The sequence below is a fragment of the Impatiens glandulifera genome, chromosome 9 (genome assembly GCF_907164915.1).
Source record: "Impatiens glandulifera chromosome 9, dImpGla2.1, whole genome shotgun sequence".
In the NCBI taxonomy this organism is placed as follows: Eukaryota; Viridiplantae; Streptophyta; class Magnoliopsida; order Ericales; family Balsaminaceae; genus Impatiens; species Impatiens glandulifera.
This window is the reverse complement of record NC_061870.1, coordinates 18505521-18530084: the sequence shown is the minus strand read 5'-3', so window position 1 is coordinate 18530084 and position 24564 is coordinate 18505521. Positions and strand designations below refer to the sequence as shown.

The window sequence follows — 24564 nt, the reverse complement described above, 5'->3', positions numbered from 1 at the left end:
CGTATAACACCTACATTCAATAATATGAAAGGTACAAACTTAAAAATAATTAATATAAAAAAATATATTAAAACAAATAATTAACATTTAACTTATTTTAATATATAGATACCAACAAAAATAAATTCGACCTATTTTTTATTTAATATTATTATATATATTTGAATTATTTAGGTGTAATATAACAAAAATCATTAACTTATTTATAGCAAAAATTTATTGATTTTTTATATATATTATATATTATTAATCTTGTAAATTCATTTTTTCTCGTAACATATAATATATACATTAACATTTTTTTATCTCTTCATATTATATATAAAATATATACTAATATTTTTATCTTCTTTTAATATTATATATAATAGATAAGTATGTATATGCATAACCTATTATGAACATGCTATATTAAAAACATCTATTTCTTTTTTATTAAATAATATTAACACTTTTAAATTTATAATTATGTAATTATTTAAGATGTGGGTGTAAATTTCAAGAATTTAAAAAAAGTGATCCATACAACAAAAGAGGACTATAATCTTTGGAAATAAGTACAACCTTTTTACTGGATTTCCCCGAAAATAATTAACTTCGAACAAATATTAATAAAATGTCTCAACAATGAACCCTTTAACCTAAGTTTCATGTACTCATTGTTTTCATTATCATCAACGAACAAATATTAATAAAATGTCTCAACAATGAACCCTTTAACTTAATAAGTTTCATCTACTCATTGTTTTCCATCAATGTGTATAATCTAACTCAACACAAAGAATAAAAAAGAAAATGATGTTTCAAAATAATAATAAGAAAAAATTCTACATATACACACTCAATTAGCTTATTTTCAGAACCAACTTCTACCACAAAGTGAACGGAATTCTTGTTAGGATATATCTTCTTCAACATAGAGAAGAAATGAAAAGCCATTATCTCTAACATGTATTTCTGTATGTAGTATTATTTTGGTAGAGCTCAATCTCGGAGCCATGGTTAAGAAGTCTTCCACTATCTGTATATTTAACAGTAAGTTCCTCTGTATCCACATCCGTTTGTTGCTGTTGATCCATCATGTTCATCATCTTCTACGAATTATGGCAATTGAGTCCAAGTCCTTTAGCAACTCTTGAGGAATTATTCTATCCTCGAGCATGCTTACAACTGAAGACATGGTTTGTCTGGCAGTAGCCGTGACATTGGTGCAAATCAGAGCTATATTGGTCATCACCATCGCCTCGTCTGGCTTGAAATCTAGTCCTAACTTTCGATCTACCAGATTTGCAAGACTTTCATTTTCTCTCAAAACATGTACCTAATTGAGAAAAAAACAGAATTATCCATCAAACTTATTTAGTAAAATAAGGGAAACACATATTTACATAATCAAGAAGGCAGAAATATTCCTCCTCTGGTCTATAAAGCTGTGTTACATATCCCACTGACAGAGCAACAATTCCTAAACTATAAACATCTACTTTGTAAGTTAAATAACCATGCATTGCATACTCGGCTTCCATGTATCCGCTGCATAAATAATCCAAAATTATTATTGTATGCCTTAAGATTCTTCATCTTAAATAAACTTTTGAGGATCTGTTACATATATTAGGGTTTGCATGAACAATTTGAAAAATATTCGTCAACAATAAATGTGACTTCCATATTAGTTAGTGTGGTGCCGAGTCATTCAACTAAAAATATATGAATGCATTTCCTATGTACAAGGGCGGAACTAAGATTTGGAATCTACTTGGACTAAAAGTTTTTCATAAAATATACCGAGTGATAATAAAATGAAGGAAAAAACAAAATCTACCTAGTTTACTGTGACGGTTGTCCTTTAGTGACAGGAAACAATCAATAACGACGACATATCTCGTCGTTATTTACCTCATTATAATGTTAGTTATATACAAAATACTTTGGGTCAACCGGATTACAACTCAAGTAGCCTTATAGGTAGATCCTCCTTATCTCTACCTGATTTCACTTATACAGGTTACAGAAAAAAACAAGAATTAATAGAAAATAAATTAAGACAAGATTTGTCCTAAACACATTTAAAGAAAATGATCTCTAGTAATTGACACAACCATCACTCTTTACCTCAATACTCAGGTGAGCCAGTGTTTAAACCCGTCTACCAACGGGCGCGTAATTATTATTATTTTAAGATAAATATGTTACTAGATAATTATTAGAAACTAGATTAAGATTTATTATTATTATTTTGTGATACCAGAATGTTCAAAACAGCTAGTTTGCGCACACATTGACTAATCCCTAGGGATGACTAATCCCTAGGGAAGATGCACTTAATCGTACTAGAGTCCTCATGAAAGAGGTAAGTTCCTGAGGCCAAGCATCTTTCCATATAGTAATCTGGTCTGTAGATTTATTATTAGAAGTTCTTCAGTTTAGATTAGCCTACAACTATAAGGAATGTCTCCATATCTTTAGGAGGGTGACATGCACAACACTAACTTTTTTTCCATGATGTTGATGTAGAAATGAGACAGGAGACATAGAAAGTAGACTCATAAATTAAAGTGTTTTCAAAACCCCTATTATATTTACGTGTATAATAAGTTTGTTGATTAGAAAACTAACTAAGTCCCGGCAACAATACTGCTTAGGTGGGTATTCTCCTCTTCATTAAGTTTGGGCCAGACCAAAATCAGATATCTTGGGATTAAGATCCTTATCAAGCAACACATTTGTAGCCTTGATGTCTCTATGGACAATCTTTAGCCTTGATGTCTCTATGGACAATCTTTAGTCTTGATTCTTCATGGAGAAAAGCCAGACCACAAGCTAAGCCAATACAGATCTTATACCTTGTTAACCAAAAGATTAATATGGAGAAATTGTTATCATGACCTGTTTAATTATTTTATTTATGTTCAACTATTAGTTACTATTTACTAGGGTAGCAAACTTTGTTCTAAAAAATAAATACCTTGTAAACAAGACCAAAACCACATTCTCCAATCTTGTTAGCAGTATCAAAATTGTTTGTAGCAGCTTCAATTTGCCTCAACGAGAACAAATAAAAATCCTTTAGATCTGTGCAAGGAAACTTAAGAAACATTTCTAAGAAACTAAGGATAAAATATCTGCAAAAGCACAAATGTAACATGTTATTAGCGTTTTGAATGTAAGCGGAAGACTATGACTGTCATGCTAGTTCTCCTTGGTTCAAAAAATAAATGTAACCAGTTACACAAATATCAATGTACATACTTTTAAATAGAATGAGATTGAAAGTACGGTAGATATAGCTAAAAACGATCTAAAAATCTCCCCTGAAAAATGAAATCATTGAAAATAGGAAGAAAGTTTGAAAAATCTATGCCAACTCCAATTTGTGTGGTACTTCCAAACAAAGCATGGCATCAAGCATTGTCAGATAATCACTTTCAGCTAGACTAACATAATTAGATCAAATATTCACTGCCCAAAATTTAGGCTCAAAATTATTTTGTAAATAATACAACCAGTGCCCCCCTAAGTCGTCATACAATAGCAAGGACAAATACAAACCATTACCAAAAGTTGAAATTTGTTATGCACAAATGGGAAGCCTGACTTACTAATCTTGCAGACTAATATAGAATGAACCTTCTTATGGTAAGTAATATCATAACACAATCGCCTCATAGATATTGTTTTGGGCATAACTTATATAGTTGAATATGGTAAATGTAATTTCATCAAAGTGAAACTTTACACTGTAAATCTCATTCATGAGACAGAATCCATAATATGTCAGTAAAATGGGAGTGATTCGTGCATTCATGCTCAACTCAGAACTATTTTCCAAGAGCTTAGATGTATTTTCAACTTAAAACAATATTGACATGTGGGTCATCATCCATGAAATTCCCGGTGCTACTAAACGCCCAGTTACTTCCTCTGCAGAAATCTGCTGGCCCGCCTCGATCTGTATCCCTTTCATACACAATTTATATACAAGGAATTCAAAGCTGAAAGAGAACAGCAAAAGAACATTGCGGTTCATAAGATTGAAAAAACAAAATGTACGAGCTTGCAAAACATACCGATTGGACACGGAAAGATTCTCAAGCATGAAGTAGTTTCACTAGAATGACAAAGTCAAATGATAACATCGATTAGTCAATTAAGGATTCAAAATTCCTTAATAGAACAATGTAATGCTTGTCATATAGTTGAAGTATTGAAACTTACTGTGTTAAAAATGTTCCACCTCTTCCACCTATTAGTTTATTCATCTAATAGATTGTCATATAATATTCAACTTACAGTATTTCAAGGTTTTTCAAATTAGTAATGGGTGGAAATAGTGATTCAGTTCCATTTATATCACTTATTCTCCTGAAAATCATTGAACAAAAGCAAGTATAATTATCCAGCTCAACAGTATAATAAGAGTAGACTGTAGATATTGATGAGCTTCAAAGAGATTACAAGCCTTTCATATTTGTTAATGCAGAGATTACATTAGGGATTGAACCCTCCAAACCACTAGCCTGAATTAATCTGCATTTTTAAAAGTTTTTATTTCAAAAACATATCAGATTGAAAGAAATATGAATAGATAAAGTTGAGATTTTAGAATCTAACAATTTACTGAGATATCTCAAGCCAGTTCTGGATGAAATTAGGTATCTTCCTGTGAATAAATATCTAAATTGTCGATCAATCAACAAAACAACATCCTTGCACAATATTTTCTACAAGATTCTCATACTTCTAGACGGAAAGAGTAATTTCAAAGCTCACAACGAATATTGATTGGATTATTATTAGAAGACGATGATCTTGCGAAAATTTTATTCTTACAAACTTAACATTAAAAAATAGTAATTTTAGAGAAGAAGATATTCGTTTTAACAAAAAAAACTATAAAAATGTTCCACCTCCTTCCTCCACTTATAGTTTATTCATCTTCTTCTATAATGCGCTCTCAGGATCATTTTGGACCTCCTCTATCTAGACTCTCAACCTTCTCCTCCAAATTAGCACATGATTCCTTATCAGAAGAAATGAGAGTCAAAATGAAGGAGGGTCCAAGATGATCCTAAGGAGTGCAGTAGTGAAGAATCTGAATTGCAGTAATGAAGAATCTTCTTCGTCTTGCTTTATCGGCCTGAGCTACAACTCGATTGCGTGGTGTCTTAGTCGGATGAGGGTTTCGAGAATTTGCGCCGAGTGATTTGAAGAGGTGCTGGTTAGTTATAATTTTGTCTCTTCATTCTCTCCATTTGTCTCTTCATTCTCTATTATTATAAAAGTAATATATATATATATAGAAATATAACTTCCGTAATTATTATTTTAATAGAATTTATAGCACAAAATCAAACAATAAAAATATGTGAATATTAATAATTAATATTATTATAAAAAATGAGCATTTAGCTTGTGCAAATAATATAAAAAACTTTAAAAAAAAATTACGGATAACATTTTTTATTTTATTTTTAACCGTTTTAAATTTATGTTTGGTCAACCCACAATCCGACCCAAATATCCATTTAATCAACATCATTATATATTAGTCAATTAAAAAGTTAAACTTATATTAATAATAAAACGTCCCGCGTTTATCAAATTTGGTGTTGAATTTAAAATATAAAGTCTTAGTAGCCTAGTTGGTTAAATAGTTGTAATTGTTTTATTATGTTGCAAGTTCGAAACATACCTTTAGTATTTTTAATTTTATTTTTAACCGTTTTAAATTTAAAGGCGGGTCAACCCACAATCCGACCCAAGTATCCAAATTAACCACAGCTCTCGACCCGACAATCCAGACACTTTAAAAATTAAGCATCATTATATATATATATAGATTAGTTAGTTAAAAAGTTAAACTTATATTAATATTAAAACGTCCCGCGTTTATCAAATTTGGTGTTGAATTTAAAATATAAATTTTTAGTAGCCTACTTGGTTAAAGAGTTGTACTTGTTTTGTTAGGTTGCAAGTTCGAAACGTACTTTTAACATTTTTAATTTTATTTTTAACTGTTTTAAATTTAAAGGCGGGTCAACCCACAATCCGACCCAAGTATCCAAATTAACCACAGCTCTCGACCCGACAATCCAGACACTTTAAAAATTAAGCATCATTATATATATATATATAGATAGATAGATTAGTTAGTTAAAAAGTTAAACTTATATTAATATTAAAACGTCCCGCGTTTATCAAAATTGGTGTTGAATTTAAAATATAAATTTTTAGTAGCCTACTTGGTTGAAGAGTTGTACTTGTTTTGTTAGGTTGCAAGTTCGAAACATACTTTTAACATTTTTAATTTTATTTTTAACCGTTTTAAATTTAAAGGCGGGTCAACCCACAATCCGACCCAAGTATCCAAATTAACCACAGCTCTCGACCCGGTAATCCGGACACTTTAAAAATTAAGCATCATTATATATATAGATTAGTTATTTAAAAAGTTGAACTTATATTAATATTAAAACGCCCCGCGTTTATCAAATTTGATGTTAAATTTAAAATATAAAGTATTTGTAGCCTAGTTGGTTAAAGAGTTGTTTGTTAGGTTGCAAGTTCGAAACATACCTCTAGCATTTTTAATTTTATTTTTAACAGTTTTAAATTTAAAAATGGGTCAACCCACAATTCGACCCAAGTATCCAAATTAACCACAGCTCTCGACCCGGAAATCCGGACACTTTAAAAATTAATCATCAATATATATATATATATATATATAGATTAGTTAGTTAAAAAGATGAACTTATATTAATATTAAAACGTCCCGCGTTTATCAAATTTAGTGTTGAATTTAAAATATAAAGTATTTGTAGCCTAGTTGGTTAAAGAGTTGTACTTCTTCTGTTAAGTTGCAAGTTCGAAACATACCTCTTCTTTTGTTAAGTTGCAAGTTCGAAACATACCTCTAGCATTTTTAATTTTATTTTCAACCCACAATCTGACTCAAGTATCCAAATTAACCACAGCTCTCGACTCGGCAATCCGGGACACTTTAAAAATTAAGCATAATCATATATATATATATATTTACAATTCTTGATAATATAATAACTCAACAATAATTATTAAAAATAAATAAATCAAATAATTAGTATTTTTTTTTAGCTATAAGAAAATTCAAAAAGAAGTTATGAAATAATATTTTCTATTATTATAATGAATTTAAACTTTTTGTAAGCATTTTAAACTAAAAACATAAATGTTTAAAAAAAAAATAGAGCATGATAGATACAACATTCATAGAGCCTCTCTTTTTCCATTAATTTCTCATCTCCTCATATTACTTCAACACACAAATTAATATCAAAATAGTCAACACTCTCTACATTAATTTATATCCCCTCAATTTGTTCAGTCTATTTTGAATTATAAAGTCTGTTGTTGGTTTGGTTTGAATTATAAAGTTATATTCAAAGGAGAAACTTTTTTTTGGGTTGTTTTTTTTGGTGGAGAATGAGAATCTTTTTTGTCATGAAGCTGTACCCTTTTCTTTAAGCAGTTGTTCTGAATCTGATATGTCGGAGTTTTCATCACTAATTCTATTTATGTCAACTTTACTTTCTTTAGTCCGAGGTCAACTATCAAGCAAAAGGATAATACTAAATGCAGGTAGTTTTTTACTCTAGAGTTAAGGTTATGAATCCTCAAAGAATATGATCTCGCCCCCAACGATGCAGTATAACAAAGGCGTGCTATGCTTATTTATTTTGACAGAAGCAAAAGGATTTAACTAAGATTATATAACATCTTACCAAATTTATATTATATTCAAGGAAAAAGGACACAAGGATTGCCTATTCTTCTCTATGCAAAATATTTTGCATAATCAAAGTAAGTGCAAGATCCATACATGTACTTTGTATTGGACAGGGAAGAATAATTTGCAGGAATTTCTCCACTTAATTTGTTGAAGCTAATATCTCTACAAAAAACTTATGAATTTGTGTGCATCATTTCCAAATAGAATTAATTATACATACAACATTTAAAATCAATCAAGAAAAAAGGTACAGATTATAATCAACTAACATTGAAAAATAGTAATTTTAGAGTAGAAGATATTTGTTTTAACAAAGAAACTATAAAATTGTTCATATTTTCATGTTTGATGATAAAGAAGCTGTTAACTCAGCACCGTCATCAAAAATTGCCCGAAAAAAGCAGCGTTTTCTTTTTTAAAAGGTCAATTTTTATATTAAAAAGAATGCAAAGATGCGTTCATGGATAAAACAAGAAACAAATAAAAACAGGAAAAGGGATAACAAAAATGTTAGATTCCTAGCAAATTGAAATAGTCTCATTTCGTGCAAACCCCCTTTCCTTGATGGATGTGAAAGCGTGGAGGAGGAAGCCTTTGATCCTTTTTTCCATAACTATTCTCTTCGAAAGTTCTTTAAGGGGATGGGCTTCCAATGCGTTGATGGACCAAAAAAGTCTTTAGCGAGATTGCAATGGAAAAGAATGTGGTTAATTGTCTCCTAGTTCTTACAACACAGGCAACACCTTTTGGCTATTTGGAATCAGTTCCTTTTGAGTCTATGAAAGTAATTACCCTATCGTGGATGGCTTATGAAGCAAAGAAATAAATTTTGGATGGGATCTTAGTTTTCCAGGTATCCTTCCAAGGGTAACTCGATGCAATGTCCTGAAGGGTCGAAAAATAAATGTGGCTAGTTTAGAAGGCAGGGGAACCAACTAGGGATAATTCGTCTTGAGCTTCCGAAGGCAACTTAACAAGCTAGAGCACCTCCTCAAGGCTAGCAAGTATGATTGCCTCGTCAGAAGATAAGCAAAGTGAAAAAGTAACCTTCCAACCAATACTATCACTTGTAGAAGTCTGTTATTCTTGCCTCTTTGTGTTAGAGACTTCGAAAAAGTCCTGAAATGTGCCAAAGAACTTGCCACTAGGGTGTCATGTGTCCATCTGAAAAAGTATCTTCTTATGTATATTTATAGTTTTGTATATGTATATAAATTTTGTGTATAAACTTAAAAAAATGAGACAAATAATCAAACAAATCCATCTGCGACTTTTCGTATTATCGACCACCTTCTACCCACACATTAATCATTTTTCTCCATTCGATTAGTCATTGTCAATCACACTACACTCAAACTTTGGGCATTTTGATTCAATTCTAACCATCATTTTCATTTTAATATTTATAATACCTTTCTAAAATTCAACAATTTTCTTAATCCATCATCAAACTCACGTATACATTTTAATCTTTATAATATTTCTCTAAAATCTGAATATTCACTTAATCTATCATAACACCCACTTATACCATCATTATTTTAATTTTTATAATATACCCTCTGAAATCCGTACCACCTAAGACTCAGAAAATTTTGTCTCAAATTTAAAATATGAACATTTTAACCTGATTGTTAAATTTAATTTATAAGTTTATTTATATATATATATATTTGTATATAAACTAATAAGAGAGAAAAATAATAATTTCCTTTTATTTAAATATATCATGAGTTAATAAATAGATGTTACAAAATTTATAAGAAATTAATATAAAATTTTAAAATTGTATAAACACAATAACATTATTTTATCAAATTTTAAATTGAATTTAAATATAAATTATTATTAACTTAATTAGTTCTATATATCAAACTTTATATTAAATTTAAATATAAATTATTATTCGTTAATTAAAAAGTTAAACTTTGTGTCTCAACAATGAACCCTTTAACCTAAGTTTCATCTACTCAACACAAAGAATAGTAAGAAAAAACTCTACCTATACACACTCAATTAGCTTGTTTTCAGAACTGACTCCTACAACAAAGTGAATGGAATTCTTGTTAGGATATGTCTTCTTCAACATAGAGAAGAAATGAAAAGCCATTATCTCTAACATGTATTTCTGTATGTAGTATTATTTTGGTAGAGCTCAATCTCGGAGCCATGGTTAAGAAGTCTTCCACTATCTGTATATTTAACAGTAAGTTCCTCTGTATCCACATCCGTTTGTTGCTGTTGATTCATCATGTTCATCATCATCAGTTTACGAGTTATGGCAATCGAGTCCAAGTCCTTTAGCAACTCTTGAGGAATTATTATGTCCTCGAGCATGCTTGCAACTGAAGACATGGTTGGTCTGGCAGTATCCGTGACATTGGTGCAAATCAGAGCTATATTGGTCATCACCATCGCCTCGTCGGGCTTGAAATCTAGTCCTAACTTTCGATCTACCAGATTTGCAAGAGTTTTATTTTCTCTCAAAACATGTACCAAATTGAGAAAAAAAACAGAATTATCCATCAAACTTATTTAGTAAAATAAGGGAAACACATATTTGACTTACATAATCAAGAAGGCAGAAATATTCCTCCTCTGGTCTATAAGCTGTGTTACATATCCCACTGACAATTTCTAGAGCAACAATTCCGAAACTGTAAACATCTACTTTGTCCGTTAAATAACTATGCATTGCATACTCGGCTTCCATGTATCCGCTACATAAATAATCTAAAATTATTATTGTATGCCTTGAGATTCTTCATCTTAAATAAACTTTTGAGGATCTATTACATATATTAGGGTTTGCATGAACAATTTGAAAAAGATTCGTCAACAATAAATGTGACTTCCATGTTAGTTAGTGTGGTGCTGAGTCATCCAACTAAAAATATATGAATGCATTTCCTATGTACAAGGGAGAAACTAAGATTTGGAATCAACTCGGACTAAAAGTTTTTCATAAAATATACCAAAACAAAATCAACCTAGTTTACTATGACGGTTGTCCTTTAGTGACAGGAAACAATCAATAACGACGACATATCTCGTTGTTATTTACCTCTTTATAATGTTAGCTATATACAAATACTTTGGGTCAACCGGATTACAACTCAAGTAGCCTTATAGGTAGATCCTTGTCTCTACCTGATTTCACTTATACAGGTTACAGAAAAAACAAGAATTAATACAAAATAAATTAAGACAAGATTTGTCCTAAACACATTTAAAGAAAATGATCTCTAGCAATTGACACAACCATCACTCTTTACCTCAATACTAGGTGAGCCAGTATTGACGTCCCTTTAAACCCGTCTACCAACCTCTTTTGGGTCGTAATTATTATTATTTTAAGATAAATATGTTACTAGATAATTATTAGAAACTAGATCAAGATTTATTATTATTATTTTGTGATACCAGAATGTTCTAGTTTGCGCACACCTTGACTAATCCCTAGGGAAGATGCACTTAATCCAGATATTTTGGATGAAAATCGTACTAGAGTCCTCATGAAAGAGGTAAGTTCCCGAGGCCAAGCATCTTTCCATCTAGTACTCTGGTATGTAGATTTATCATTTGAAGTTCATCAGTTTAGATTAGCCTACAACTACAAGGAATGTCTCCATATCTTTAGGAAGGTGACATGCACAACAATAACTTTTTTTCCATGATGTTGATGTAGAAATGAGACAGGAGACATAGAAAGTAGACTCATAAACTAAAGTGTCTTCAAAACCCTATTATATTTACGTGTATAATAAGTTTGTTGATTAGAAAACTAACTAAGTCCCGGCAACACTACTGCTTAGGTGGGTATTCTCCTCTTCATTAAGTTTGGGCCAGACCAAAATCAGATTTCTTGGGATTAAGATCCTTACCAAGCAACACATTTGTAGCTTTGATGTCTCTATGGACAATCTTTAGTCTTGATTATTCATGGAGAAAAGCCAGACCACGAGCTAAGACAATACAGATCTTATACCTTGTTGACCAAAAGATTAATATGGAGAAATTGTTATCATGACCTATTTTAATTATTTTATTTATGTTCAACTATTAGTTACTATTTACTAGGGTAGCAAACTTTGTTCTCAAAATGAAATACCTTGTAAACAGGACCAAAACCACCTTCTCCAATCTTGTTAGCAGTATCAAAACTGTTTGTAGCAGCTTCAATTTGCCTCAACAAGAACAAGTAAAAATCCTTTAGATCTGTGCAAGGAAAGTTAAGAAACATTTCTAAGAAACTAAGGATAAAATATCTGCAAAAGCAAAAATGTAACATGTTATTAGCGCTTTGAATGTAAGCGGAAGGCCATGACTGTCATACTAGTTCTCCTTAGTTCAAAAAATAAATGTAACCGATTATACAAATATCAATGTACATACTTTTAAATAGAATGAGATTGAAAGTACGGTAGATATAGCTAAAAACGATCTAAAAATCTCCCCTGAAAGTTTGAAAAATCTAAATAGGAAGAAAGTTTGAAAAATCTATGCCAACTCCAATTTGTGTGGTACTTCCAAACAAAGCATAGCATCAAGCATTGTCAGATAATCACTTTCAGCTAGACTAACATAATCAGATCAAATATTCACTGCTCAAAATTCTTTTGTAAATAATACAACCAGTGCCCCCTAAGTCATCATACAATAGCAAGGACAAATACAAACCATTACCAAAAGGTGAAATTTGTCAGGCACAAATGGGAAGCCTGACTTACTAATCTTGCATACTAATATAGAATGAACCTTCTTATGGTAAGTAATATCATAACACAATCTCCTCATAGATATTGTTTTGGGCATAACTTATATAGTTGAATATGGTAAATGTAATTTCATCAAAGTGAAACTTTACACTGTAAATCTCATTCATGAGACAGAATCCATAATATGTCAGTAAAATGGGAGTGATTCGTGCATTCATGCTCAACTCAGAACTATTTTCCAAGAGCTTAGATGTATTTTCAACTTAAAACAATATTGACATGTAGGTCATCATCCATGAAATTCCCGGTGCTACTAAACGCACGCCCTGTTACTTCCTCTGTAGAAATCTGCTGGCCCGCCTCGATCTGTATCCCTTTCATACACAATTTATATACAAGGAGTTCAAAGCTGAAAGAGAACAGCAAAAGAACATTGCGGTTCATAAGATTGAAAAAACAAAATGTACCTCGAGCTTGCAAAACATACCGATTGGACACGGAAAGATTCTCAAGCATGAAGTAGTTTCACTAGAATGACAAAGTCAAATGATAACATCGATTAGTCAATTAAGGATTCAAAATTCCTTAATAGAACAATGTAATGATTGTCATATAGTTGAAGTATTGAATCTTACTGTGTTAAAAATGTTCCACCTCCTCCACCTATTAGTTTATTCATCTAATAGATTGTCATATAATATTCAACTTACAGTATTTCAAGGTTTTTCAAATTAGTAATGAGTGGAAATAGTGATTCAGTTCCATTTATATCACTTATTCTCCTGAAAATCATTGAACAAAAGCAAGTATAATAAGATTAGATATTGATGAGCTTCAAAGAGATTACATTAGGGATTGAACCCTCCAAACCACTAGCCTGAATTAATCTGCATTTGTAAAAGTTTTTGTTTCAAAAACATACCAGATTGAAAGAAATATGAATAGATAAAGTTGAGATTTTAGAATCTAACAATTTACTGAGATATCTCAAGCCAGTTCTGGATGAAATTAGGTATCTTCCTGTGAATAAATATCTAAATTGTCGATCAATCAACAAAACAACATCCTTGCACAATATTTTCTACAAGATTCTCATGCTTCTAGACGGAAAGAGTAATTTCAGATTAACCCATTTAACATAACTTGAACAAAGCTCACAACTTGGTAAGAATATTGACTGGATTATTTATTAGAAGACGATGATCTTGCAACAATTTTATTCTTACAAACTTTAACATTAAAAAATAGTAATTTTAGAGAAGAAGATATTTGTTTTAACAAAAAAAACTATAAAAATGTTCCACCTCCTTCCTCCACTTATAGTTTATTCTTCTTTATGTCTTCATTAATGCGCTTCTCAGGATCATTTTTGACCTCCTCCATATAGACTCTCAACCTTCACCTCCATATTAGCACATGATTCCTTATCAGAAGAAATGAGAGTCAAAATAAAGGAGGGTCAAAGATGATCCTGAGGAGTGCAGTAATGAAAAATCTTCTTCCTCTTGCTTTTTTCGGAGAGGATTTGCGCGAGTAATTTGAAGAGGTGCTGGTTAGGGTTATAATTTTACATTCGCCATTTGTCTTTTTATTCTCGCCATTTGTCTCTTCATTTTCTAGCTTTCATAATTATTATTACTTTAATAGAATTTATAGCACAAAATCAATCAATAAAAATACGTGAATATTAATAATTAATATTATTAACAAAAATTTAAAATAAAATATTATTTTTTAAAAATTTTGCTAGTACTTTACAGTTTTTTAAAATTAATTATTGTAACCCACATGAAGCTCCCTCCGTAGCTTAGCACACGTGTCATCCGACATGTGGCAATACGAGGAATCACAAGAAAGGGTTAAAAATTCGATTTCAAATAACTATTTCAAAAGAAAATAAATAATTGGTCAGAATAACATTATGCAAATGTGGTAATAAATATGTAACAATTATTCGGTGTGCCATGTGAATAATTGGACTATCCAAAGATAACCAATTGTTTGACAGGAATTATTATTAATATTTGATTACTACAAAAGAGTACCGTTTGCAAGTTATTATTTAATTTCCAAAGACTAAATATTAATGTTGCGTTTGATATCTTATGATGGGACGTACCATTATTTTGAATTTATGTGATTATTAAAATTTTGTGAGTATGGTTGTTCATTTGTTTTGTTATCTAATTAAGTTAACACTTCTGCTTATACGGATTTTTTCTTGTCAACATTTTAAGTTCATTTTATGTGATTAAATTTTATTTAAGGCGTGTCTAGAATTTGTTAAAAAAAAATTAAGAATTATATCTAAAAGGGTTAAAATTGCTAAGGTTATTATTAGAATAAAGATTTCACAAGAAATACACCATATGTTTTATTTTATTTCAAAATTAAATGCATTAAAGTTAGAGTTACACTAATGTATTCTCATGCATCTAATTTGGATTTTCTTATTCACACTTAAGTTAATTGATGTGAATTGCAGTTGCCTAAAATGAGACTTAGTCTCTATATGAACTCACATCATATTGTGTGTAAAAAAATAAAAGATTGAAACAAAAATAACATAAATAATGTTAACTTAGCAAATAACTTAAAAGATAATAAAAAAATGAAGTTGTAAGAATTGCAGATGTTGTACCTAAAAGAAAATTACTAAAGAAAGTGGTAAATAAAAGAATACATATTATATATTTTTTTTTGTTCTAAGAGTAATTTAACTTTAGTATTCATACACATTTGATGGTAAACTTCATTATTACTATCTAAAGTAAATGTGTTGATGTACGGTTGAGTTAGTTGTCAAAAGTTAATTAATGGTGAAAAAAACATCGGTGTGGGCATTCACAATTCATATTAAGGATGAAGAAATAAAGAACTACTTTAGATACTCTTTATTTAAAAACAAACATTTATGAAATATCTTCATGTAATTGCTTCATTTGGAAGGAAGAATTAAGAATTACAACTTATATATGGAATAAAGATTCAACTAAAACAACTAGTGAATTCTTTTGGGGTTGTCCAATTAAGATCAGGTCTTATGGGTCTAAATAAAATAAACTAGACTAAAGAATTTCTAGATGTTAATTATTGGATATTCTGAAAGATCTAAAGACAAATTTAGTCTCATAAGTACTTCAAGATTAGCCTTGAAAATAAATAAATACAAAAGACTCCTTAAATAAGAGTCTAATGTATACTCAAGATTATATGAATCAAGAAATTAAGTATATTTATGATGTTGGACAAATATTTAAAGGATCCTGGTTTGGATCATTAAGAAAGCAACTAAACAAGTAATGTGACATTTTAATAACAAAACATTACATACTTATATAGTGAAATCGAATCGGATAGAGATCATTTGGTATTTTGATTCGAATTTTGTTGGATACCAAAACAGTTGGAAATTCGTGCCACATAGTTTTGGTTTAATTATTAGTTTAAAAAATTAATTATTGTAAGAGTGTTAAGAAGACACTGGAATTCTTTCGACATGATGGCAGAATTTATTAAGTGTTTTGTGGCATCCAATTAAAGAATTTGACTGCAAAATTTTATCATGGGGTTGCAAATTATGAATGATATAGAAAGATCACTAAAGATATTACGTGACAATAATTTGCAGTTCTTTTACTTTAAGAGTAATATGAGTTTGACTAAGTCGAACTATTTGGAAAATAAAGAATTCAGAATGTTTACTTATCTATTGAGCATATTTGGACAAACTCTAAAATTACGGATCAATTCTCTACATATTTTCTATCTGAGATCTTTCATGAATATATTGTTCATATGGATATTGCATATTTAGATGATATACAGATTTAGTGCGAGTTTGTATTATGATGCTTGTATAGATATAATTTGGAATTTATGTGCACATTAAAGAATCAGTTTCTAAAGAAATTAAAGATTTAGTTTTTAAAGAAATCAAGATTATAAAGTTATTCAGAATGATCTCTATAATAAATAATGGAGGACCAGTTGGTATTAGACATGTTAAAGATCACACTACATTTTAATCCACACTATACACCCATGTTTAATCTATGTCATTTGATTGTATTGACATATGTGACTATTGAGGGTTTAGTTACGAACTAATGTAACAAAAATCATTTTAATCCTATATTGATATAATTGATGGACGAGATTGATATAGATGTATTTGGAAAGGATAACAATATTCTGAGCTCTTAAGATTATAATATACAATTTAAGGAAATATTATATGACCCAAGTGGGAGATTGTTGGAATTATTTCCAATATTTGGGTACATATATTATTTAATAATTACTGTTATCATAATAAAGATTAAAGCCCACTTAAAGAAGTGATTTATTAAAGTATAAAGATTATGGGGCTTATTTAAACATTTATAATAAATGTGGAGATTATTTGTGTAGAAGTAGAAATACCATTTATTATTTCGTTGATGGGCCGAATAATAAATGGGTATATTAAGGCTAAGTCCCCAACCCATATAGAGCCTACCCGTTTTGTTTCTCTCATCAGACAAAAGGTTTCAGTTCATCTCTCAAGAACACTCAAGAAGGCTATCGATATAGGGTTGGAAGACTTAAACCCCACTCACATCAGACATTCCGATCCAGATCCAAATCCAGAACAAGAAGATCCACATTCCGATCCAGGTTCAGATTCAGAACAAGAAGATCCAAGATCAGGAGAAGATCAAGAAGAAGAGAATAACGAATAACGACTTAATGAACCGTTTTTCATTCCAGATTCAGGTACGTTTCCGCAACTTATGTTTATCTCAATTTATTGACATAGAGTATTAAAGATTATAGAATTAAAGAATAAAAATTTAGATTAAAGATTCTAACACGGATATGTCAGCATGATGAAGCAAAGATCGGAAATGTCGGCATGATGGGGCGAGGACCGGAAATTTCAGCATGATGGGGCGAAGATCAGAAATGTCGGCATGATGGTGGGAAGACCGGAAATGTCGGCATGATGGCGGGAAGACCAGAAATGTTGGCATGATGGGAAGATGTGGCAAAATGGTCTAAAGTTGTGGGCAACGTCGTGACCCACGTCCAGTAGCAATTTCTAGGCGGTTTTCCCACTCCATTAGTTGGTTATTTTCCTAGGCACTTGTTTATTTGGCTATATATATCCCATGAGATACACAAAACATTTTGTTAGATTTTTGGGTAGAAAAATATTCTCCACGAGTGAGAGTCTTTTGTGTGTAAGCATTGAGAGATTATAGCACTTTGTAATTTGTATTTGTGAGTGAATATAAATTTCAATGTTGGGTTCACCCGTAATTGTGTGTTTCTCTTATCTTCACACTTTATAGACGGTTGTGCAATTGGCAGATTGTTTTGTTGCGCGAAGCAAGCAACACTTGGGGTGAAAAAGTTGAATACTTTCCGCTGCGTGCGACTATGATGTGATTTTAATGTGCGTTTGTGGCGATAACAGTAATTTTGTTGGTGGGTTTAGGGTTTAGGGATGATACTCTTTAAATGTATAAATTTGATTCTCGGTATCATTTCGAGTGATAATGAGATCATTAACATATAATTAACAATCCAAATATTTTCTTAAAATCCTAATTTTATAAACAAAAGTAGGTTTCGAAGAATACCTTACGAATCCTCCTGGTATAAAACAGGAGTCAATTCGGCTGTATCAGGTTCTCGGAACTTGTTTTAAGCCAACACGACATTTTCAAGTTTTTAAGCCTTATGTCTTCTCATTTTTTCTCAAATCCTTTAAGTTGTTCCATCAATATTTATTGATCTATTTTTTCATTTAAAATGCTCTCTTGACATTAAATATGTATATATTCCAACCCTTTTGAGTTGTCATTACTATTGCAAGTCTTATTGTGTCCCATCGTACAACATGTGCAAACACTTTGGTATAGTATATCTCTTGTTTCTGATAATAACCCTTGACAACCAGTTTTGCCTTGTAATTTTATATATTACCAAACTCATTAAAGTTTAGTTTTAATTACTAATTTAACTCCAATTTGTTTTGCATACTTAGACATATCATTCTTCTCAATTGCTTAAATTCAATATTTCATTATTTCAAGTCATTATTTATTTTTAGCAGATTTTTAAAAATTGTTGGATCTAATGTGGCATATAAGGTCAAATTAATAACATCTTCATCATATAAACCCAAAACCAATAGCATAGTCTTCTAGCCATGCTGGAGCTCTCTCTGATTTCTTCCCTATACAGGTAACAAAAAGAGTTGGACTACTTGATGTTTCTTCTTCAACTAATATTCGTGTAATTAAACTAAATGATTCTTCCTCAACATTCTGATATTCTTCACTACCATATATTTCAATACTAAATTTATCATCATGATTTTCTTTCAAATTATAATATAGTTATACATTTTTTTTATGATTGCTCCAATCCCACCTTTCATTTTCTTTAAATAGGATCCTGCCTTTGATTCATTGATAACTCTAAGAAAACACATGTGGATCTCTTATCATCTATTTTGACACTTTTTGATCTTGTACATAAATATAAGTTTTGCAACCAAAATTTCTAAAATAACTTACAGAAAGTTTGTTACCACCCAAAACTTATTTTTAACTTAGGAACATAATACACTTAAGAGATGATTTGATTGATTCTCCCAACTCCAAATTGAACACTTCATTTTCCTTTAACAACAAACCTTATGTCATTCCCTAGTTTTATTGAGGGTGTGAAACTCGAATCAAATTGTAAGAACCATTATGGATTTCTAAACATGTGAACATCCATAATCAATGTATCACCCACTTTCAATCTTATTTTTCCGAGTCACAATAGTGGCCATAAAGAGAATGTCTTTTTCATCTAGTTCAGCATATTAAGCATTTTCTTTTCAATTTAAACATTTCGAAGCAAAATGTCCAAGTTTGTGACCATTAAAACACTAAATTACTTATTCTAAAGAGGAAAGTTTTGCTAAGCAAAAATCTAGAGAAAATTGGCTTTCATTAGGAGACAATAATACTTCTTTCTTCTATAAAAAATGTTCATCAAGAAATTTCAGAAATCAGGTCCTGAGGCTCACAAACTCAAATGAAGATGTTTTACAGGGACAAAAGGCAGTTCATAAGGAAGCAATAAGTTTCTACAAAGAGCTGATTGGAACAGAAACGAGCACAATAATAGAGGACAGTCGAAGATTGCTTCAACAGATTGTGCAAAAGAAAATCAGTGAAGAAAGTGGTAATCAATTGATTACAAGAGTAAATATGGAAGAAGTCAGAAAAGCTGTGTTTTTGATGAAAGGAGATAAAAGCCCAGGGCCAGATGGTTTCAACGCGAACTTCTTCAAAAAAAACTGAGAAATATTGGGTAAAGATATAAGCGAAGGGGTTTTGGAATTCTTCCAAAATAGGAAAATGTTGAAGCAATGGAACGTCATAGTGTTGAATTTGATTCCTAAGAATTCAATTCCGGAAAAAATTCAGGACTTTCATCCTATTTCATGCTGCAATGTTATTTACAAAATTATTTCAAAAATTATTTCGCAACGTTTGAAAACAGTTATTGATAAACTTGTAGGATTAGGGCAATCAACATTTATTCTTAAACGCTCTATTTCCCATAACATCATACTCATGCAGAGCTTATTGAATGGATATGGCAAAAAAACATATCACCACACGTGGCTTTCAAAATTGACATCAAAAAAGCTTTTGACTCGATTAGATGGGATCAATCCACGAATTCCTCCTTGCTGCAGGTTTTCCAATTATTTTCATTGATTGGATTATGCAATGTGTTTCCACTCCTCACTTTGTTATGAGCGTGAATGGTATTCATGGAGGCTTTTTCAAGGGTGAAAGGGGAGTAAGTCAAGGAGACCCTTTATCTCCTTACCTATTCGTCTTAATAATGGAAATTCTTGACTGTATTTTAAAAATGCTTCTGAGAAGTCATCATTTCAAATTTCACCCGTACTATAAAGAAGAAGCAATAACCCATATATGTTTTGCAGATGATCTATTTTTTGTGTCTTATGCGGATGTTGAATCTGTTAGTATAATCAAAGAAGCTCTAACAATCTTTTCGAGTATTATAGGTTTATACATCAATGAGGACAAAAGTCAGGCTTTCTATGCAGGGGTTAATGAAGAAAGGAAAGAAAACATTTTCAATATTATGGGAATCAAGGAAGGTGAATTACCAGTGAAATACCTTGGAGTACCCCTGTCATCAAAACAACTCTGATACAATCACTTTAGACAACTGGTAGAAAATGTTAGAAATTCTGTCTTGGGTTGGGCTACGAAAAAACTGTCTTATGTAGGTAGAATCGAGCTCGTTAAAAGAGTCATCTTTGAAATTATTGGTTACTGGGCACAACAAATAGTCATCCCAAAGAAAGTAATGGCTGAACTCTATAGAATAATGAGAGACTACATATGGAGAACACAAGACATAGGAGAAAAAAAAGTCAAATGGGAGGATGTTTGCACTCCCATAAAAGAAGGAGGACTAGGAATAAAAAGTTGTGTTGAATGGAACAAAGCCCTCACCATCAAGAGCTTATGGGAGTTGAAGTAAAAAGCGGACTCCCTATGGGTCAAATGAGTGCATACAAGATTTATGAAAGAAGAGAAGAGTATCTGGACACTAAGCATCAACGAAAGAATGACATGGTCATTGAAGAAAATCATAAAAACAAGAAAAAATGTCTTTCAAATGGTGAAAACCTCAATTGGAAATGGAAGTGGGGTACTATTCTGGCATGATCCTTGGCTGGATAATATTCCCATTATATTCAAAGAAGAAATGCAAGGAAACAGAGTTAGAAGAGAATATATCAAGTACTCATTTAGAGACGTCTATGAAGGTAGATTTGATTCACTTTTGAGGCTTATTACAGAAGGTGATAGAATCCTAAACCTAATAAGGTAGAAGCAACTCAATGAAAATAATGATGAAATATGCTGGAAAACAGAAAACAATGAGAAGTTTATTACAGGAAAGGCATGGAAATTGGTTAGAACAAGAGGACAGGAGGTAGATTGGCATAATGTGGTATGGTCTCCAAAGATTATTCTTTGTCACCAATTTATTCTCTGGCTGGTATACAGGAAAAAGGTTGACAACAAAAGACAGAATTCGAAAATATATAAACATTTTTGATATCAAATGTGTCCCATGTTCGGGAGTTTAGGAAAGCATAAACCATTTATTTGGGGAATGCTCTTTTATAATACAAATCTGTAGGATGTATGCTGCAAACATGAACATCATCAACTTTCCAAAAATATGGGAAGAAAACCAAGAGTGGATGAAGAATAAAGCAAAAGGAAGATCCTTTTATGTAAGTATGTTGAAATGCTACTTTGGAGCAGTAATCTACAATATCTGGAAAGAAAGAAATTCAAGAACTCACATTGGAAGAAGTAGAACCGCTGAAAATATTTGGAGAGATATAACTTCAGATAGAAATGCACTCATTCAATCCTGGAGAGCAATCGAAAGAAATGAAGAGAATAGAAAGTTCTGCCAGATATGGGATATATTTCGTTTGAGAATGTCACAAGTAGAATAAAAGTAAAAACGTTGTAAGCGCTAATTGATTATTGTTATTTTATGTATTTAATTATTGTTTCATTGTCAAATCTAGAAATTGTCTAGATCTGATCTTAAACTTTAGTATTTTTTTTCCCTCTTTTGAGTTTTTTTAATGAAATGGCACTAAGTCGTTTCCCCCCCCCCCCCAAAAAAAAAAAAACTAAATTACATATCTAATTTTCCCATGCCTTTAATATTTCTCTTCCTTGCATGTATTTCTTCCCCTTCCTCTCGAAACCTTCACTAGTGACCTTAAAGACTTGACCTTCTTCCTTCTCTAATTTCTTGAACTTTTGCTCCGATACGACAAGAGAGCTCTGAAGTTCATCAATGATCATATTTTAGTATCTCTAGCCTCTTCAGTGACCACCACAACATGCGTTAATCTCTCTGAAGTTCATCAATGATCGTATTTTAGTATCTCTAGCCTCTTCAGTGACCACCACACCATGCGTTAATCTCTCTGAAGTTCATCAATGATCATATTTTAGTATCTCTAGCCTCTTCAGTGTCCACCACAACATGCGTTAATGTTTCTGTGAAGCGTCTGCATTATCTTTTCAATCACCGTGCAATCTCTCCTTACTTATTCATTACTTCACATTTTGTTAGCCATAATAGTAACCCGAGCAAAATACTCATTTATCAACTCCGATTTCTTCATTTCTAAAATCTCGAAATCCCTGCGCAAAGAATTCAAAATGGATTGCGAATTTGCTCTTCAATGAGTTTCAAACAATTTTTGAGGTACTTCTATCAAGAATCTGCTCAAACGTTGGTCTGTTGATCACTTGATACACAATTCATCTATCGTTTGATACACAATTCATTTATTGTGTTTCACTCAAACTCATAGATTGATACTTGTTTTCTGAATTTCTCTATTCACACTTCTATTTTTGCTCAATACCAAGTATATAATCAAAATGATATAAAAATCTACACAATTTTTAAAAGAAATAACTAAAAACAAATAATTAGCAACTAACTAGCTAAACTTTATGAATAAAATAAAAAGACTAATTAAACTAAATTCATCCAACTTATTCAAATAACTAATAAATGTCACAGTCATGGGTTCTAATTGGCAGTCCATTAGGTATAGCCAGTAACAGGAAAGGAAGTTGAGTTTCCAAGCGAATCGGTACTCCTTGAGGTCATATGGGTGGAGTTCGAAGGGCCATGTATTGTGAACAACCTTGAAGGGGAAGTCACACAGGTGGGAGTACTCACCTTTCTAGAGGTGCCCAAAGAGATATCGCACTTGAAGTCGAAACAAGCTTGCCTTGTAGTCACATGGTAGGGCGGGGAATGAACAAATAAGTCTTCCTCGGTTGGGCAGACCCGCAGTGCTTCCAACCTTTTCTTTCCCGCCGCTCCTCCTAAAACATGAGAGTTTGTCGTCGCCTGCGCAGAAAAGGTCCACATCAGAGAGAGGGATCCCCAGTTGGACGCAGCATGCCGCAGAGATGTAGAGGACATTCAAAGCTGTATCAAGCCAACCAGTCCACAGTGTCCTGCTGGGCACCATCCCCTCGATCTGCACAAGGCCCCCAGAGTCCATGACAATGATCCTCTCTTCTCCCCCTGGGCATAAAACATGCACATATGACGTCGATTACAAACTGGATATCCTCAGGAGGATGCTCACGATGAAATTTTCTCCAGTCGAGCTCCACCACATGCTCAGACAGAACCATCTGCTCAAAAAGTTCACCCCAGTCTGATGAAGCACGGACTATCCCATTCTTGAAGCCTGACTTCATGTCGAGGTGCCTCATGAAGGTGTACATGAATAGGACATTATACAATGGCATAGAACACACCTGCTGCAGTCCGTCCATCATCATATCCTCCCTACCAATAGCCTGTCCCGAGGTAGTTTTCTCAAATTCTTTAACCATCAAACCTCTCCCATGCAAAATCCTAAAGTGCACGTTTGCACCCCACACCTTGCCCTAAACAACGTGCAAGCAGTAGCCTCCTCATTGAAGTTGGTGACAGAACAACACTCCCTGCCATCCGGCACACTCAGCCCAGACTGTAATCCCAAGATATTCCGGGCATGTTCTACTGAAAAACACAAGTAAGGAGTCTGCTCGGACACTCCTCACTTGCGGAAGCTAGTAACCGAAGCGCATCATTAGAGTGCCCACCTCCACGACACATGGCAGAGTCAATGAACCAATTTACCATCTCTCCCCCACCAATGATACGCCCCATCCCCACCTCCCATCTACTGCGGACCACTGGGATCCATCAGACCTTTTCCAAGGTCCACTCCCTTATTAACCTTTGGCTTTCCGGCAGGCTTCATAGAAACCTCGACTTTGACTCTATGTTTCTTGGCAGGGGGCTTAGGGTCTGGTACCCATCTGTTTCTTTGTTGAATATAAGTGGGGAACCAGTATCACCTCCCGGTGCTTGAGGGGCAAAGTCCGCAGCCTGATAGTTGTAAGCAGTGATCAAACCAAGATC

The 24564-nt window shown here is 32.1% G+C and overlaps 2 pseudogenes; both read right to left on the bottom strand.

The window, feature by feature from the left end:
- Positions 1-1087: 1087 nt before the first annotated feature.
- LOC124915933 lies at positions 1088-9884 on the bottom strand (annotated as a pseudogene).
- Positions 9758-23568, bottom strand: LOC124915932 (annotated as a pseudogene).
- Positions 23569-24564: the final 996 nt, after the last annotated feature.